This window comes from Trachypithecus francoisi, unplaced genomic scaffold (assembly GCF_009764315.1).
Source record: "Trachypithecus francoisi isolate TF-2019V2 unplaced genomic scaffold, Tfra_2.0 Lachesis_group15, whole genome shotgun sequence".
NCBI lineage: Eukaryota > Metazoa > Chordata > Mammalia > Primates > Cercopithecidae > Trachypithecus > Trachypithecus francoisi.
In genome coordinates, this window is record NW_022681460.1 from 16,030,435 (window position 1) to 16,043,600 (window position 13,166).

General features: G+C 38.9%; 1 pseudogene; it reads right to left on the reverse strand.

The window, feature by feature from the left end:
- LOC117096966 overlaps positions 1-13,166 on the reverse strand; it is a 37,792-nt pseudogene that overhangs the window by 21,748 nt on the left and 2,878 nt on the right.

Sequence of the window (13,166 nt, forward strand, 5' to 3'; positions counted from 1 at the left end):
TCCAATGCAGCAAAAATTCCTGATCATGACTCTTTTTCCTACATCACTTGTAGGTGATTTTTTGTTTGTTTGTTTTTTGTTTCTTTCTGCTATTGACTATTTCTGATTATAGAGATCTAGGGCAATGACATTCACTTTGTGAATAGTAATAAATGAAAATGTCATGTTTGGAGATGTAATATCAGTACCATCTGTAATAGCAGACTGCAGCCTACATTGGCATAAATACTAGTGCCATACAATTATTTATAAATGGAGCCTTGTTGAGGGGAAGAGTTATGCTTTAATTAATAAAAATCTAAGACAAGGTGGTGACAGAATATGCCGGGTGTACGATAGAAAATGCAGTTCTTGGAAGTATCCTTCCCAGTGACAGGAACTGAAGACTCCGGATCAACCAGGTGGACCTTTTCATTGATGAGCTGATAGCTTCTAGGCTGTGGGGAGCCTCTGGTGTCTTACAACTGTTAACTACTGCAAAATTTCTTGTTGTGCCTCATAAACATATGATCTTCCTATTGGAAGAGCTACTTGGTCCTTGGACAAACAAAGATAGTGTATTGCTTTAAACCTTATCTACTTGCTACAGTTTCCTTCTCCTGCCAATATGAGCATGCTTCTAAATGCCACAAGGTTTTTCAATTTAATCAAAGTTGGCTCTACTTCTTTTTTTTTTTTTTTTTTTGAGACGGAGTCTCGCTCTGTCGCCCGGGCTGGAGTGCAGTGGCCGGATCTCAGCTCACTGCAAGCTCCGCCTCCCAGGTTTAAGCCATTCTCCTGCCTCAGCTTCCCAAGTAGCTGGGAGTACAGGCGCCCGCTACCTCGCCCAGCTAGATTTTTGTATTTTTTAGTAGAGACGGGGTTTCACCGTGTTAGCCAGGATGGTCTCCATCTCCTGACTTCATGATCCGCCCATCTCCGCCTCCCAGAGTGCTGGGATTACAGGCTTGAGCCACCCGCCCAGCCTAAGTTGGCTCTACTTTTGCCTTTTGTTTGGCTAAAGCATCAAGCCATCTTCTTGATGCTTTATTGTGTTTATCAGTCAGACTATGTAGAAAGCATTCAGAAGTCATTATTTCAGTTTCATAGTTCTTAGAGGTCTATACCCTTAAACTCTGAAAGTAAACATGAACAGTATCTCTCTACACATACACAGTAACTTCACTGCAATGTTTTTAAGTTTCAAGTAGCAATCTATTAGTGGGTCTTGAAATCTATTTAGTTGATCAAATTCTTTCTTTTTTAATGAAATAGACTAAAATAAAAAATAGAAACACTGATTTGTGAAACTTTCATATTTCTATATCTTTATCATCTAGCTTTCTATTTATCATCTGCCTATCCATATTAGTTTTAGTTTAAAGAAAAGGTTTGAAGAAAATCTGCCTTAAGGGAACTATCAGAAATAGATTATTAGAGTACATGACAATTCTTATGATTTCATGCTACACTAAATAGGGAACACTTACTATACAAGCATTTGTAGGTTTGCATATATGATATCTTTCACAACATCCTCCTTCTAAATCTCCATATTATTATTTTTTAACTGTAGAGAGATTAGAAAAGGGAGTCATCATAAGTCTTAAGGATTTTAGTAATTGTCAACCATCTATGATCAAATTTATATATACTTTTCTTCCTATTTATAATTTTAGTTCAGTTACTGTAGTTATATAACTTTTGTTTCCTGTATATGGCAAATACTGTTTTAATATTAGTAAAATTTAGAAGCTTCTTGTCTAGGTTTAAATTTCAGAGAACGACAGCTGATAGATCAGGGACAAAGAAAAGTTAGTATTATTCTTTCACACTCAGAAAACTGTAATCGAGATCATTAATTTCAGTACAGTGTATAGGACAGGTGATGTGGTTAAGTGGAAACAGATAGGCTTTGCATTATTATTACAAACTGGGAATCTATAATACTTCCTTTACTTTTCAAGCACATGTTAGCTCATCTGTTGTTCTAAGTGTTGATATAGCTCATTTTACTCACAAAATGGCATCTGTTGACTTGTGAGGCAAGATCTCTTAGGTTAGCTTCATCCATAGTCATTCTTAGTAGCATCCAAAGAAAGCACAGTTCATATGGCAACATTCTTTTCAAATGATTCCCCACAAAATTATGTTTTCCTTAAAAACTTGCTTTAAGAGAAGGAATATTACACCATGGAATACTATGCAGCCATAAAAAGGAACGAGATCATGTCCTTTGCAGAGACATGGATGGAGTTATTATCCTCAGCAAACTAACGCAGGAACAGAAAACCAAACACCGCATGTTCTCACTTATAAGTGGGAGCTGAATGATAAGAACACAGGGAGGAGAACAACACACACTGGGGCCTGTGGGTGACAGGGCAGGGAGAGCATCAGGAAAAACAGCTAATGCATGCTGGGCTCAATACCTAGGTGATGGGTTGATAGGTGCAGCAAACCACCATGGCACATGTTTACCTATGTCACAAAACACATCCTGCATGTGTACCCTGGAACTTAAAATTAAAAAAAAATTTAAAGGGAAGGAATATTTCTCTGCATCTGCATCTGGAAAAAAAAAAGTCATATCTTGAATATTTCGTTTGTAATTTCCTGGTAATTTTACTTATTGAAACATGGGGAAACTATTCAAAAGCTAGTTTTTGAAAGATTTGAAAATAAAGGTGACACCATTATCTCTCTTTAAATAGAGCATGAATATTTGAGTGAATGTAACAATTTAGTGTTAACTCTCTCAGTCCCTTTGTGACATTAGTATGGACAAGGTTGCCACCTTGGCCGCATCATAAAAGAATTCTTTTTTTTTTTTTTTTTTTTTTTTTTTTTTTTTTTTTTTTGAGGCGGAGTCTCGCTCTGTCGCCCGGACTGGAGTGCAGTGGCCGGATCTCAGCTCACTGCAAGCTCCGTCTCCCAGGTTTACGCCATTCTCCTGCCTCAGCCTCCTGAGTAGCTGGGACTACAGGCGCCCGCCACCTCGCCCGGCTAGTTTTTGTATTTTTAGTAGAGACGGGGTTTCACCGTATTAGCCAGGATGGTCTCGATCTCCTGACCTCGTGATCCGCCCGTCTCGGCCTCCCAAAGTGCTGGGATTACAGGCTTGAGCCACCGCGCCCGGCCTTTTTTTTTTTTTTTAAGACGGAGTCTCGCTCTGCCGCCCAGGCTGGAGTGCTGTGGCCGGATCTCAGCTCACTGCAAGCTCCGTCTCCCGGGTTTACGCCATTCTCCTGTCTCAGCCTCCCGAGCAGCTGGGACTACAGGCGCCCGCCACCTCGCCCGGCTAATTTTTTTGTATTTTTTTAGTAGAGACGGGGTTTCACCGTGTTAGCCAGGATGGTCTCGATCTCCTGACCTCGTGATCCGCCCGTCTCGGCCTCCCAAAGTGCTGGGATTACAGGCTTGAGCCACCGCGCCCGGCCCATAAAAGAATTCTAATGAAGTCGAATGCTCAAATACCACTTTTAATAACTTTCCTATTAAGCCCCAGCACTTTAAAGATGATAGTTAATTTTGATTCTTTAGTTACTTATTCCTGTGATGAATTTGACATTTAAAAAAAATTTTTTTAATGGCTTGTGTGCCTTCGGGAGAAAAGAAAAACTATGAATGAGTTGAGTTTTCTGCTTTTATGTGCTAATATTTGTGCTGACTGCATCACAATTAAATTCACTGGTCAGAGTTCTGATGATTTGGGATACATTTTTTAAGATGACATTTTTTACAACTATTATTGTAAAATTTGAGGAAAATGACATCTATAATTTTTATCATAAAGCCATTTATATTCTAATATCAAAAGAGATTTTAAAATTATATAACTGATTTTTTATTGTTTTGGTTTTGTTTTTTTTTTGAGATGCAGTCTCATTCTGTTGCCCAGGCTAGAGTGCAGTGGCATGATCTCGACTTACCACAACCTCCACTTCCTGGGTTCAAGCGATTCTCCTGCCTTAGCCTCCCCAGTAGCTGGGATTACAGGTATGCGCCACCACACCTGGCTAATTTTTCTACTTTTAGTAGAGGTGGGCTTTCACCACGTTGGGCAGGCTGGTGTCAAACTCTGACCTTGTGATCTGCCTGCCTCGGCCTTCCAAAGTGCTGGGATTACAGGTGTGGGCCACTGCACCTGGCTGAATATAAGTTTTAACATCAAGAAATACCCATAACTTCTTAGTTTATATGGCTTAATGAACTTTTTTGAGATTTACAAAATAATTAGATTGTTTTCCAGAATTATTCCTGGACTCACAATTTGTAAGATTATTTTAAAATATCTCAAGAGAGCTGGGTGTGATGGTGCACATCTACAGTCCCAGCTACTCAGGAGGCTGAGGTGGGAGGATCACCTGAGCCTAGGAGTTTGAGGTTGTAGTGAGCTACAATCCTGCCACTGTACTCCAGCGTGGGCAACAGAGCAAGACCCCATCTCTGGAAAAAAAAAAAAAAAAATGTGTGTGTGTGTGTCTCATAAGCCTCTGGCTGCTCTCCAAACCCTTATTTAGTCTTATCCAGTAGAAACACATTAACCATCAAATAAATCCTTGATTTTTACTGAAAAATAAAGAAGCTTATGTTTAGCAAACGTACTATCACAACAGTACTTCGCAAAAAGTTCCTGCTTAATGCATTATGTCATCAAGTGATTAATGAAAAGGGACTGACAACAAATGTGAGTCATATCTGAAGCTACAAAACAGAGAGAGCTATTCTATCATCCTCCTTCTGATGAAAATTATATAGACCATGTATTGTATTATATATGTATTTTGTATATATTATTATATTAAAATATACACCGTTTTAGACTGCAAAGATCTTCAGAGATATTCTACACCAGTGGTTCTCAGACGGGATTCACTTTCAGGAGCTGTAAAACTTGTCTAGACTATGCATCCTGCAACAGGTAAATTGGAATCTCTGTGATAGGGCCCCAGGTACCAAAGGTTTATAAATTCCCTAAGTGATTCCAATATACCGTCTAAGTTAAGAACTATTGGCTTAGGTCAGTGGTCTTCAAACTCAAATGTACATAAGAATCACCTGCAGTTTGTTAAAACATGGATTCCTGGCCCTCACCCCTAGAGAATCTAATTAAGTAGATCTGGGATTGGTCTGAAAATTTTCAAGATCTCAAGTGCTATGGACTGAATTTTGTTCCCCAAAATTCATACGGAAGTCCCAACCCCCAATGTGACCATACTTGGAAATAGAGCTTTTAGGATTAAAGAAAGGTAAAATGAGGTCATAAGGATGATGTCTTTTTTTTTTTTTTTTTTTTTTTTGAGGTGGAGCCTCGCTCTGTCGCCCAGACTGGAGTGTAGTGGCCAGATCTCAGCTCACTGCAAGCTCCGCCTCCCGGGTTTACGCCATTCTCCTGCCTCAGCCTCCCGGGTAGCTAGGACTACAGGCGCCCGCCACCTCGCCCGGCTAGTTTTTGTATTTTTAGTAGAGACGGGGTTTCACCGTGTTAGCCAGGATGGTCTCGATCTCCTGACCTCATGATCCGCCCGTCTCGGCCTCCCAAAGTGCTGGGATTACAGGCAGGATGATGTCTTATAAGAAGAGGGAGAAAGAGAGATCACTCTGTCTCCATGTGCAGGCCACGTGAGAACACAGGCTACTGTCTACAAGCAAGAAAGAGAACCCTCATCAGAAACAGAATTGGCTAGCACCTTGATCTTGAACTTCCTAGCCTCCAGAACTGTGAGAAATAAATTTCTATAGTTTTAGCCATCCAATCTATGGTATTTTGTCATGGCATCCCAGGCTGACTAATGAATCAATGATGCTAATAGCAGGGGTCCATGGACCATATTTTTGAGCACTTCTAGCCAAGGCCACATCCCCCAGAAATTTCGTTTTAATTTGTCTGGAGGTAGTACAGGGCATCATTTTTTCCCCAAAGTTTCCTGGGTGGTCCTAAAGTATAACTATACTCGAGAACAAACGAAGTAGGATGGTTTCTTCTATTTATAGCTAAGGACACTAAGACTCAAAAGAAGTTGTGATTTGCCCAAGTTATCATGGTTTATGCTACTGCTGATTTTTCCAAATTTATAGGGGAAGTAAAAACAGAAAGAATTTCTTCTAGGGTCAATTTAGTCCTAGAACCTATAACTTTCAGTTTCCAGAATTAACCCATTAATTTTCCCATAGACAACATTAAAATTTGTCAATTTCAGGCAGATTCATTTAAAGTAACTTTTCCATTATACTACAATCCAAGATTGTTGTAGCCTATATCTATTTTTACTTTGTAACAGTTGTTTTTTTTTTGCCACGTTTAATGACTGATCAGAAGTGAGACTTTTAAATATATATATGCACACATATATATACATATATGTGTGTGCTTATGTGTGTGTGAATATATGATAGATACTTGCCACATGTTTAATGACTGATCAGAAAGTGAGATTTTAAAATATACATATATATACACACACATGTGTGTGCTTGTGTGTGTATACATACATGATACTTAGCTGATCTGCACACCACAACATTAATCTGTCCACCATGAACAGAAGCACCGCTATCTTGTATAATGACAGGAAATTCAGAAAATTGATTCATGCAATAAAAAGATGGAAATTTATTAGAATTTTTAAATACCTTAATTCCCAGGTATAATGAAAGGAAAAATAACTCAAGATGGGTGAAAGTTTATTAAAGATTTCACCTCAAAGACAGGCATTTAGTTAGCGATTTTACATATGTAGTGATGTGAACTTACATTGTTCATATACTGGGGAGAAATTACATCATAAGTAAAACATAACACATTAAGCTTAACGCTGCTAAATGAAAGGTGCCATCCCCTGCACATTCTGAGTAGGCACTTGATTTCCTCCAAAAATAAACCTTATTTCTTCTTAGGCACTGACATTTTGTTAATAGAGGAAATGAATCTACATTTTTTCATAAATTGCCAGAGTTAATATGAAATATGCGCTTCCCAAAAGGAGAAATTAGTTGTACATTTTTGGCCAATGATTCAGCAAGGAGAAGTGAGAAAAAGAAAATCTGGCTAGGAATCAGGAGGCTCGACTTCTCCTTCCACTTCTAACTAATAGCAGCAAAAACTGGTAACAGTCCTACATCTATGTTAACCTTAGTTTCTTAGCCATAAGTAGAAAGCTGAAACTGGATCCTTTCCTTACTCCTTATACGAAAATTAATTCAAGATGGATTAGAGACTTAAATGTTAGACCTAAAACCATAAAAACCCTAGAAGAAAACCTAGGCAATACCATTCAGGACATAGGCATGGGCAAGGACTTCATGTCTAAAACACCAAAAGCAATGGCAACAAAAGCCAAAATTGACAAACGGGATCTAATTAAAGAGCTTCTGCACAGCAAAAGAAACTACCATCAGAGTGAACAGGCAACCTACAGAATGGGAGAAAATGTTTGCAATCTACTCATCTGACAAAGGGCTAATATCCAGAACCTACAAAGAACTCAAACAAATTTACAAGAAAAAAGCAAACAACCCCATCAAAAAGTGGGCAAAGGATATGAACAGACACTTCTCAAAAGAAGACATTCATATAGCCAACAGATACATGAAAAAATGCTCATCATCACTGGCCATCAGATAAATGCAAATCAAAACCACAATGAGATACCATCTCACACCAGTTAGAATGGCAATCATTAAAAAATCAGGAAACAACAGGTGCTGGAGAGGATGTGGAGAAATAGGAACACTTTTACACTGTTGGTGGGACGGTAAATTAGTTCAACCGTTGTAGAAAACAGTGTGGCGATTCCTCAAAAATCTAGACCTAGAAATATCATTTGGCCCAGCCATCCCATTACTGGGTATTATACCCAAAGGATTATAAGTCATGCTGCTATACAGACACATGCACACGTATGTTTATTACGGCACTATTCACAATAGCAAAGACTTGGAATCAACCCAAATGTCCATCAGTGACAGACTGGATTAAGAAAATGTGGCACATATACACCATGGAATACTATGCAGCCATAAAAAAGGATGAGTTCGTGTCCTTTGTAGGAGATGGATGCAGCTGGAAACCATCATTCTCAGCAAACTATCGCAAGAACAGAAAACCAAATACTGCATGTTCTCACTCATAGGTGGGAACTGAACAATGAGATCACTTGGACACAGGAAGCGGAACATCACACACCGGGGCCTATTGTGGGGAGGGGGTAGTGGGGAGGGATAGCATTAGGAGATATACATAATGTAAATAACGAGTTAATGGGTGCAGCATACCAACATGGCACATGTATACATATATAACAAACCTGCACATGTACCCTAGAACTTAAAGTATAATAAAAAAAAAGAATAGATATTTAAAAAAAAAAACCTTAGTTTCTTCATAAAATGAAATGGTTAGAATGTAATTATTCCAAGTTTCCTCCTACTTTTCTCACTTAGATGACAAATACTTCTAAGGAATGCTGTGTTTTTTGTTTATTTGTTTAATTGTTGCTGGGTTTTAAAATTTTGTTATGTTAGCATTTTTAAAAAGTGGAAGTGTTTTCCATTTAGTCAAGATGAGTAAAAATGGCAAACTTAAAATGGCACTATTAAAAAATCAAAAAATGAAAGAAAATAGGGAAAAAGAACCACTGTGTATTCTTTGGAGTTTGGTGAGAAAGGATATAGAAATATGTCACTGGACTACATACTTTAGTTTAATATCAGCAAACTGTTGACTATTTCCCACCTAAAAGATACTATAAATGCAAAATAGCCCAGATTTTCTTTGCCTGACACAGGTGATCTCATCAGCAGAAGAAAAAGCCTGAGCAGAAGAAGTCTGAATGGCCTGGCTGTTAAAATGTTTTATTGGAATTCATTATGTGTAATACTCAGGCAGCAGAAACTTGAAGTGAAACATTAACTGCAATATGAAGTCAACTTCAATAGTTCAGCCAGTATTGACATCAAATATTTTTCCCAAACTGCATATCCAACAAAAGTATTTAGAAAGAAATGCATTAGTGAGCTTGGGTTAATAAAAATGAATCTTCACAATATTTTATGTAATAATAAACCAGAGCAAATGTGACAAATATATTCTCTAAGTCTACTTCATTTGGTTCAAGTACCTGCTTAGTAACATGCTTTTTTTTTTTTTTGACACCGAGTTTCACTCTTGTTGCCCAGGCTGGAGTGCAGTGGTGTGATCTTGGCTCACTGCAACCTCTGCCTCTTGGGTTCAAGCGATTCTCGTGTCTTAGCCTCCTGAGTAGCTGGGATTACAGGTGTGCGCCACCACGCCCGGCTAATTTTTTTGTGTGTGTTTTTAGTAGAGATGGAGTTTTGCCATGTTGCCCAGGCTGATCTCAAACTCTTGGGGTCAAGCACTTTGCCTGCCTTGGTCTCCAAAAGTGCTAGGATTACAGGTATGAGCCACCTCACCCAGCTTATTTAGTAACACTCTAATAGTGAGTGGTTCCCAAACTTTTGGTACATTGGAATCACAGAGTTTCAAACACCTCAAACTTTCTAATTTGATTGGTACAGACTATAACTGGGGAATCAGAAGTTCTTAAATCTCTCCAAATGGTTCTACTGTGCAGCAAAATTTGGGAAGCACCATTATGTAGCACTGGTTCTGACTCTGGCTACACATTAGAACTATCTGGTACCTTTAAAAGCATATAGGACATCTGGACTTCATCCTAGAAGGAATTAAATCAGAATTTCTAAGAGTGTGACTAGGCGTTGGTGTGTTTTTGGTTCTCCCAAGTGATGCTAATATGCACCCAGGAGTTAGAATTACTATTACACAATATTGCCAGGACAATCCTTATCTCCTCCTGAAGAGCACAGAAGGCTTGATTTCCAAACTACTGCAAAAATTGGCATGACCTCAACTACTTTTAGCAGGGTTGTGACAGGCAGGGTATCACTCACCTTAATTGGTTCATATCCTACCTGAAAAATGCCCAGGCATGTTACAGTCCACCCAAGACTGATTACAAAGGGTGTATCTCTCATTGATAGCCCCTAGAACCATTCTAAGTTATGACAATAAACACCTGTTTATTAAGTTCTCATTCCTTGGCAGGTATTTTATATACAATGTTTGGTTTGCTCCTTCCAGAAACTGTATGAGAAAAGTATGCATATAAAAATGCTGCTGAGGAGAAAGTGGAACTTAATGATGTTAAATGGCTCGCCTGCCTAAGGTCACACAGTTAGTGACAGACAGTCTAGATTTCAGCCTAGTTTTGTTCAACTTCAAAGTCCATGCTCTTATTTGATGGACACATTAAATTATCCACCACTGTATCTAGCCTGGTACACAGCCACAATCTGAAAATTGAATTCTAATTCTAATTTAATAAACGTGACCTCTGCCAGGAAATATGAGGAATGGCTATAGAAATGAAGAAGAGAGTCTCTACTGTGAAGGAGCTTATAATATTAAATGTTACACTCCTTTTGGTCTATTCAGTAAGTCTGAGGAAAAGAATAAACATCTAATTTCATTCATTCATGTAGCAAATATCAATAATTTTTGTAATTTCAGAGAACAGGCCGGGCGCGGTGGCTCAAGCCTGTAATCCCAGCACTTTGGGAGGCCGAGACGGGCGGATCACGAGGTCAGGAGATCGAGACTATCCTGGCTAACATGGTGAAACCCCGTCTCTACTAAAAAATACAAAAAACTAGCCGGGTGAGGTGGCGGGCACCTGTAGTCCCAGCTACTCGGGAGGCTGAGGCAGGAGAATGGCGTGAACCCGGGAGGCGGAGCTTGCAATGAGCTGAGATCCGGCCACTGCACTCCAGCCCGGGCGACAGAGTGAGACTCCGTCTCAAAAAAAAAAAAAAAAAAATTTCAGAGAACAATATTATAATTTGGAAGGTGTTTGGGACACCTTGGGTAGTTTATAAGAGGTGATATAAAATCATCCATTTCAAGTCAATTGTCAATGAATGCAGAATAGCTTTCAACTGAGGCCAGGATACTCAAACTGTAAATGAGGCTTTAGACATACAAAGTTAGTCTAGGCCAAGTGGTTTAGTGGAAGGATTCTAGATTTTATATCAGAAAACATAATCATATGTGGTCTGAACTATATATGGCTTGGGAAATTCACTTTAACTTTCAGAGCCTCTGTTTCCTCATCAGTCAGTGCCTGTGAGGATAAAAGGAGACACATATGGATGTGCCTGGTACACTTCATGACCTATTAGAAGATTGTGAGGCCAGGAAGTATGTACCTGCAAAAATCTCAAATTGTTACTTGCAGTAGAGGTAGTTCTCAATTCTGATTGAGAATGTAGGTAAATGTTTCATTTTGCTTTAAAGATGAAAACTAAGCCCAGGAAGCTAGAGTCATGTGGAGATGAAGCAGTCGCAGCAGAGTATTCTTGGTAACGGAGAAGAGCATGTCAGCGCGAGAAAGGCAAGGAGGGAGGCCTGAGCAAGGAAGGTTGGAGAAGCCTCTGGAGGATGCCTGGCCAGGGCTGAATGCTCAGAAATGGAAGGGAAAGCTCAGGAGAGTATCACTGAATCAGTAAGTACAAGTAGAGGGCAGTATGGCTTGAGCAAACCAAAATGATCTTCTTCTGTGATCTGAAGATGAGGGAATCTATAGGTGCAGGTTAAGGCAGTTTTACAAATGGAATAATTTTGACCTGAGGAAGGAAAAGGAAAAGCATTTCAAGAATGGAAGCAGATGTATAGTCTTGGACAGACTGGTTAGTAAAACATAAAAGGCAGATTAAAATTTAGTTTAATGAACTAAACTCAACAGGAGAACAGCAGCTGCATACCTGTAACAGCCCTGTAATACTGTTACTCTGTTATTTTAGGCTAAAGCCAAGAATAAACTAAGGACGACAACAACAAAAAATACATTTTGTTTTGTTTAGACAAGAACATGGAAGGGATGCCTCTGTTTGAGATAAAATGGATGACTAAACAAAACTAATTCCCTTTTTTTGTCTTCTCTATTATGTAAAAATAAACCATTAAATGTAAGGGATAAAATAAACTTTCAAAGAGTTAACTGAAAAGAGAGGTGAAGAAGCTTGTAGGAAAATATGTCCTAGCTGTCTAACGCTTAACTTCTTCTTGCTTAGTAAATTACCATCTCAGCAAGGAGAGTTTACCAACAAGGACTCTCAGCTAGAATCAGCATAGAGGGAGATGAACACTAAAAAACTGGAGGTGGACAAATGGAGTTCCAGTTTTTGCCTTAGTCTGAAACCAAGGCAAGAAACTTTTCACAGATACTGAACAAAATAAATAAACCTATTATTAGAATGACATCTGGGTATTTAGAAAAGGAAGACACAATTTTGTAGGCATGAACCAGAATTCAGTAAGTAGTCATTTCCTTTGTTTTTTGACAATATTACAGTAGAGCAAAGACATCCAATAGACAAAGCTCATCTGCTGTCTGTTTGGGGCTGCATCTAGGAGTAAGGGGTCACTTTTTCCTAATCCTTCAGCTAAGGTGAGAGTGGGGGTACCTTTTTCTAATTCCTACAAAAGTGCCATATACCCATGTACACAGGCTGCTACCCTGGGACAACAGACAAAAACAGGACAAGGTAATATTTGGGTCCTCAACTGATAAGAATGTTCATCAGTAGCATTCAAATCCAGTGTCAGTTGGCAGAGGAAGGTACCTGAGAATGAGAACTTAAATGATGGCATGGCACAGACTGGATTTACAGAGGTCATGAAATTGAGAGGTAGAATTACTCAGTTATATCAATGATACCCAACATGCCAACAAGCTCAACAAGCTAAGAGGCCTAATTTAACACAATACAATTCAGTAAACTCACAGGTTAAGTGCTGAACACTGACTGCACTGAGTGTAGTTGTCTAGTTCAGTGAGTCTCTAAACTTTTAACACTTTAAGGTTTTCTTTGGTAGACTGTAATATGGAGTCAGCTGGGTAATATTGCTGCCATAGAAGCTCCAAGGATATACTTAGGGAAATACAGTAATTACAACAAAGCCATTAAACATCTTTCTAGTTTGTCACTTGGGTGAAACCTTGAATTCAATTCTTGGCATCAGGGTTTGAGAGAGATGTTGGCAAAGTAAATCTCCTCCTGAGAGCTTTCTTAATGGATGAAGAAAAGCTGATGGAGTTAATATGTACCCGGGTAAATTGAAGTATTCTCCCGTGGAATCAAGGCTA